This window comes from Equus asinus, chromosome 15 (genome assembly GCF_041296235.1).
Source record: "Equus asinus isolate D_3611 breed Donkey chromosome 15, EquAss-T2T_v2, whole genome shotgun sequence".
In the NCBI taxonomy this organism is placed as follows: Eukaryota; Metazoa; Chordata; class Mammalia; order Perissodactyla; family Equidae; genus Equus; species Equus asinus.
Genome location: NC_091804.1, coordinates 37336886 through 37343096, shown reverse-complemented (window position 1 = coordinate 37343096; position 6211 = coordinate 37336886). Strand labels below are relative to the sequence as shown.

The 6211-nt window shown below is 37.8% G+C and overlaps 1 protein-coding gene across 7 annotated transcripts in view; it reads right to left on the bottom strand.

Annotated features, from left to right (window-relative positions):
- NCOA3 (nuclear receptor coactivator 3) overlaps positions 1–6211 on the bottom strand; it is a 124072-nt gene that overhangs the window by 94481 nt on the left and 23380 nt on the right. The window lies entirely within an intron of this gene.

The following is a 6211-nucleotide window of genomic DNA, read 5'->3' as shown; positions in this document are numbered from 1 at the left end:
ATAAGAATCTTAAAATACATATGTATAGGAGACAGGGCACACAGTAATAATTCTTGCCTTAATTAACAATGCATTAGGGGGAAGTTATGGTAGGCTTCTTCTATTATACTTAACACAAATAGCTATTCAAGCACTTTAAAAAAAAATCCCTGTAGTTGGTTGAAGGCATGTTGGTTATTCACCTAAAGCAACCTTCATTCCAATGTCTTATCTATCAAAAAGGAAACCACAGTAAGAACTCATAACTGCAAATGGTAAATTAAATTTCTAAACAATTTTACCTTAACTACTGTCAATAAGTCAAATGACTCCAAAAACTCTGTCCTCTTTTTATTAAGGTTGCCATAAAAATTTTATGTACAATTTTAAAATTTGAAAAAGAAATATAAATTTCTTAAGGATAATTATTTAAACATCCATAGAAAAGGTTTCAATTCAACTGAATAAGATGTCAATAATGAAAGACTGTCACGGCAATGTTATTTAAAGATTTTATTTTTTCCTTTTTTCTCCCCAAAGCCCCCCAGTACATAGTTGCATAGTCTTCGTTGCGGGTCCTTCTAGTTGTGGCATGTGGGACGCTGCCTCAGCGTGGCTCGATGAGCAGTGCCATGTCAGTGCCCAGAATTCGAACCAACAAAACACTGGGCCGCCTGCAGCGAAGCGCGCGAACTTAACCACTCAGCCACGGGGCCAGCCCCCTGCAATGTTATTTATATTAGCAAAAAAAAAAGATAGCCTAAATGCATGGAGAATTGAATCAATTATGATATATCCATATAATCAAATACTATACAGCCTCTTAAAATTTTCACATTATATAACATGATCCCATTTCCATTTCTTACGTACTGTGTATAGTTACTTATACATAAATAAAGACTGAAAAGGTATACACCAAAATGATCTTTCCTGGGTTTTTTTTAACATTTCAATTTCCTAACACCTACAGAGAACATGAATTAACTTTGTAATAAGGAAAGTTTTTACAACACATTTGAAGTTTTTTATGCATTACATCCAATCCAAACAGACAAAAGTAATAAATATTTAACAAATGTTTCCGGCAATAATTTCTAAAATTTTTAAATGGTATTTTTTGAGATGCTTTCTAACACTCATTGATTTTATCATGTTCTCCAGTTGAAAGTCTCACTGCTGTTGTCCCACATCTTGTACCTGACAGCAAGATGCAACAGAGCAGCCTTTCTGGGGGAAACCACTCCATAAACTGTCATGATACAGTCTTTTCTGGACTACACCAACTCTCTTAATTTGCTGAAACAGAAATTACAGATACATCGGGGAGACATAATATGCACATACACTTTTTTTTAAGGCAATTTTCAACTGCATGTTAATTAATGCCTATACCTATCATTCCCTCTCCTCAAACTGCTATTGAAAATTCAGTAAAAGAAAGGAAACTTTTATTACTAGGCTGGCAGAATAAGAAAATAAAAAAGGAATTCCCATGTATATACAATAAATGATTAACTACTACTCACAGTTTCTTCATATTAACAGACCACCCTATCTTTAGCCAATTTCAGAGTCAACTTCCATCTTGACTCGATTTCTAGAAACAGTTCAAGCCTAAATAGACCAGGAGCTAAAATAAAACCAACAGAGACGAGGGACTTCCCTAATGCAGTTCCAGAGAGTTTGAAAATGAAAGATATGCTATGCCCCAGAAAAACATGTTCATGCCACAGACAGGGGCGGGAGAATAGTTTGAGAAGGACATCCTCCTTTCAAGGAAATATAGGGTATATTTATTCACTCAACAAATGAATAAGCAACATCTACCACATGCCAGGCACTTATCTAAGAGTTTGAGAGACACCAGTGAGCAAGAGGGACTAAGATCCCTATCCTTGTGGAGCTTGTATTTTATCAGGGAACATCACACAACCATTAAACACAATAAATAAATAAATCAGACAGTATGTTAGAGAATTAGTGCTTCGAGGGGAGAGGTTCCAGTATCAAATAGGGTGGTAAGAAAGGGCCTCATTAAGAGAGTAAGATCTGAAACATTAAACGAGGCAAGAAGTTAGTCAAACAGATATGTGATGAGAAAAGCATTCCACACAGGAAGCACACACACAGGCAAGAGTGTGCCCGAATCAGAGGAACAGCAGCACCAATCAAGAGTGAGGAAGAGACAAAGAGTAACGAAAGGTGCAATCAGAGATGGAGCAGAGGCAAGTCACAGTGGGCCTACACCAAGTGAAGGACTTTCATTTCTTACTCTGAAATGATATGGGGAAACCTCTGCAGATTCTTGAGAGGAATGACAAACTGGTTTAGGATTTTAAAAGATCCCTCCAGCTGTTATGTCATTAACAGACGGCAAGGAGGCAAGGGTAACAAGCAAGGAGACATGTCAGGATGTTATTACAGTAGCAACAGAAGATGTCGGCTCACTGCAAGTATTGAGATGCAGGCAGATTCTAGATCCATTTCAAAGATAGAGACATGGAGGTGAGAGAAAGGAGGAGCCCAGGTTTTTGGCCTGCACAATCAGAAAAATCAAGTTACCAACAAATGAGACATGGAGGTCTTCTTGAAGAAGATTCAGCAGGGAAGGTCAGGAGTCCAGTTTTAGCCATGCTGGCTGTGAGAGGTCTATTAGAAATCCAGACGGAAAGAATGAGAAGACAGGTAGACGCACGAGTCTGGAAATGGTAGAGAGGTTTATCTCACGTAAACAACACACAAAGATCCAACATATGTATAAAAAGAAAAGGTACAGTCCTATGTATAGTCCCAAAGAACTGAACAACAAAAACAAAAAGCAAGCAAAGAAAAAAGATCCTACAAGTCAAGAAAACCTTCCTAATGTTGAGAGAGAGAGAAAGCTAGGGGGAGGGGGAGACGTGAAACTACATACTGAAAGTCCTTACCACACACGCCTGAGGAAAAATGAGTCAGAATGACCAACACCAACACATGAAACTACTATGAAAAAAACCCTTTTGACAAGCAGACAAAAAAGCTAAGTCTTTTATAAAAAAAAGGCCACACCAGATTGACATCAGACTGTAACTGCAATGCTCTATGCCAGAAGACAATGGAATGACAGACATTCTAGAAAAGAATTTTATAATCAGCCAAACCAGCTTTCAAGTATTAAAGCTGCAGACAAACTTTTAAACATACTGGAACTCAAGAAATGTTGTTCCCATAAGCTCTTCCTGAGGAATTTACTAGAGAATGAATTTCAGACAACCCAAATAACTGGAAAGTCCACATCAACATAAAAATAGTCACGGGAATTAAATATATATTTACCTATAAAAAAACTGAATGATGAGTATAAGGAACATGTTATAATACATAATGATTACATACTTTGACAATGTAGATGCAACATAAATACCAAAAACTAAAGGGGAAATAAGAAGTAAAAATTAGAATAAACTTGCTGATTGTCTTATAGGTACTAATTGGAAGTAAAAAAAAATAGTTTAAATCAAATGCTGGAGAAGAGAAAGAAGAGGTTACTAGGTAATTTCAACAGCACTCAAAGTAAGAAATCAACAGACAATAACCAAAAAAAGTGAAGAGTGGGGAGGGATTTAAGTGTATTACCTAAAAGTTTTAATGTAAAGGCAATAGCTAGAAGAAAAGTACAAATCCCACAATTTTTTTTTAAAAAACCTAAAACAGACAAGACAGAATATCATAAAAAAGACAAAGATATATTCTCACACACACCCCCCCATACCCAACTCAAAAAACTAGAAAAAGAACAAAATAAATGTTTAAAAAGCAAAAGGGAGAAATTAAGGTAAGCAACAGAAAAAAAGACAAGAGTGGGAGAGGTGGTGATGCCGCTGCTTAGTCAGCCATATTGCACCAATGTGAACGTCTAGTTTTGAGCACTGTACCACGGCTGTGCGGTTATTAACATGAGGGGACCTGGACGACGAGCACACAGGAACATTCTGGTGTTTCTGAAACATTTCTGTAAGTCTAAAATTATTTCAAAGTAAAAAAAGTTTGAGAAACAATGTTTTTCACCATTGGAGAATGCTACTAAAACAATTTGTTATTTAAAAATCTAGTAAAAGAGAAATAGTCAAACATTTATCCTGCCTTCCTATGTGAACTGCACCCACCACACTGTGTGACCAAATAGTTGATTAGAAGTTTTCTCTTTATAGAAATATTACAGCTATTAAATGAAAAGGGTATGACAGAATTAGAAGATCAGCTCAGCATTTGCTACCCCTAATAAATTAACAGATGAAGGATACTGATCATCAACAGCTGCTAGTATCACAAAGAGAAAGAGAAGCAAATGCCACGGGTCTCCTGATAAACACACCACACAGGAAGTAATCTCACTTTGGTAGCCGGCCTCCAAGATGGCCCCTAGAGAACATCATCTCCCAGAATTCATACCCTTCAGTAGCCCCCTCCCACACAGTATCAGGTTGGTCCATATGACCAAAAGAATAGAGCAGAAATGATAGTATGTCACTTCTGGGGTCACAAAAGGCACTGCGGCTTTCTCCCTCCCTATCTCTGATCACTTGCTCCAGCAGAGCACCTTGCAGACACTCAGGTAAGAAAGTGAAAGTTGCAATAGCTATGTGAGTGAGCCACCTTGAAAGCAGATCTTCCAGTCCCTGTCAAATTTTCAGATGACTGCAGCCCTGGGTGACAGCTTCATCACAACCTATGAGAGAACTTGAGCCAGAACCACACAGCTAGGCCACTCCCAGATTCCTAACCCTCAGAAACCGTGGAAGATAAATGTTTTAAGCTGCAAAGTTTTTGGACAACTTGCTACATAGCAATAGATAACCAACGCATTTGCCTTGAGAGCCAACTATCAACTTATTAAAAAAAATACAAGGACCAATTTAAACAACATCATAAGGATATACTCAACAAAACCTAGACAATAAGAAACTCTGTAGGAAAAAAAAAATTAAATTCCAAGGAAAAAAGAGAAGGAGGCATAAACTGTATTTAAAATGACTTAAGATACATAACAACCAAACTGCAATGTGTGAATCTTGTTTGGATCTGATTTGAAAACTTAAAAAAAAAGAAAAAGCAGAAGAAAAAAAGAAAAGCAAGAGAGGGAACTGGAAAATTGAATAGTGACTGTGTATTTTGGTGCTACCAAGGAATTATTGTAATTTTTCTAGATGTAATAATGGCATTGTGGTTACAATTTTTTTTTAAAAAGTCTATCTTTTAGAGATACTTAAGGAAATCATATGATGTCTGTTATTTGCTACAAAAGAACGAAGTAAATGGAGACAAATATGAAACAAGACTGGTGATAAACTTTTAACTGGTGAACCTGAGGTAATGAGTACATGAGGATCAATATACTATTCTACCTTTTTATGTTTGAAATTTTCCAAAATACAAAGAAGAAAAAAAGTAATGCTGGGGCCACCCCAGTGGTACAGCGGTTAAGTGTGCACGTTCCGCTTTGGCGGCCCAAGGTTCGCCGCTTCAGATCCCGGGTGCGGACACAGCACTGCTCGACAAGCCACACTGTGGCAGGCATCCCACATATAAAGTGGAGGAAGATGGGCACGGATGTTAGCTCAGGGCCAGCCTTCCTCAGCAAAAAGAGGAGGATTGGCGGCAGATGCTAGCTCAGGGCTGGTCTTCCCCCCACCCAAAAAAAAGGAGTAGATACATAGATTATAAAGACATACAGATACATTTGTAAATATACACAAAAGAAAATGGTAACAGTGATTGCCACTGCGGAAAGAACTAGGAAACAAAAGAAAGTGGGAGAGAAACCTAACTTCATAGCCTTTTGTAGTTTGAGTTTTTGTTAGCCATGTACATGTATTACCAATTTTTTCAAAAATAAGAAAGAAAAATGTTTTCAAAAAATAAGGGGGCCGGCCCAGTGGCATAGTGGTTAAGTTAGCGCACTCCACCTCTGCAGCCCAGGGTTCACAGGTTCGGATCCCAGGTGCGGGCCTACAAACCGTTCATCACACCATGCTGTGGTAGGCATTCCACATACAAAATAGAGGAAGATTGCCACAGATGTTAGCTGTCTCCGAAAGGTTAAATAAAATGCCCAAGATGATCCATCAAAATGCAGTTCTCTTGCTTCCCAAGCCTTTACTATTTTGCATTTCACTCTTCTGTAAAACAAGTAACACCCTTTACAACCCAAAGCTGAGTGTGCAGGAATGCAGTCTGAAACACTGTGAAT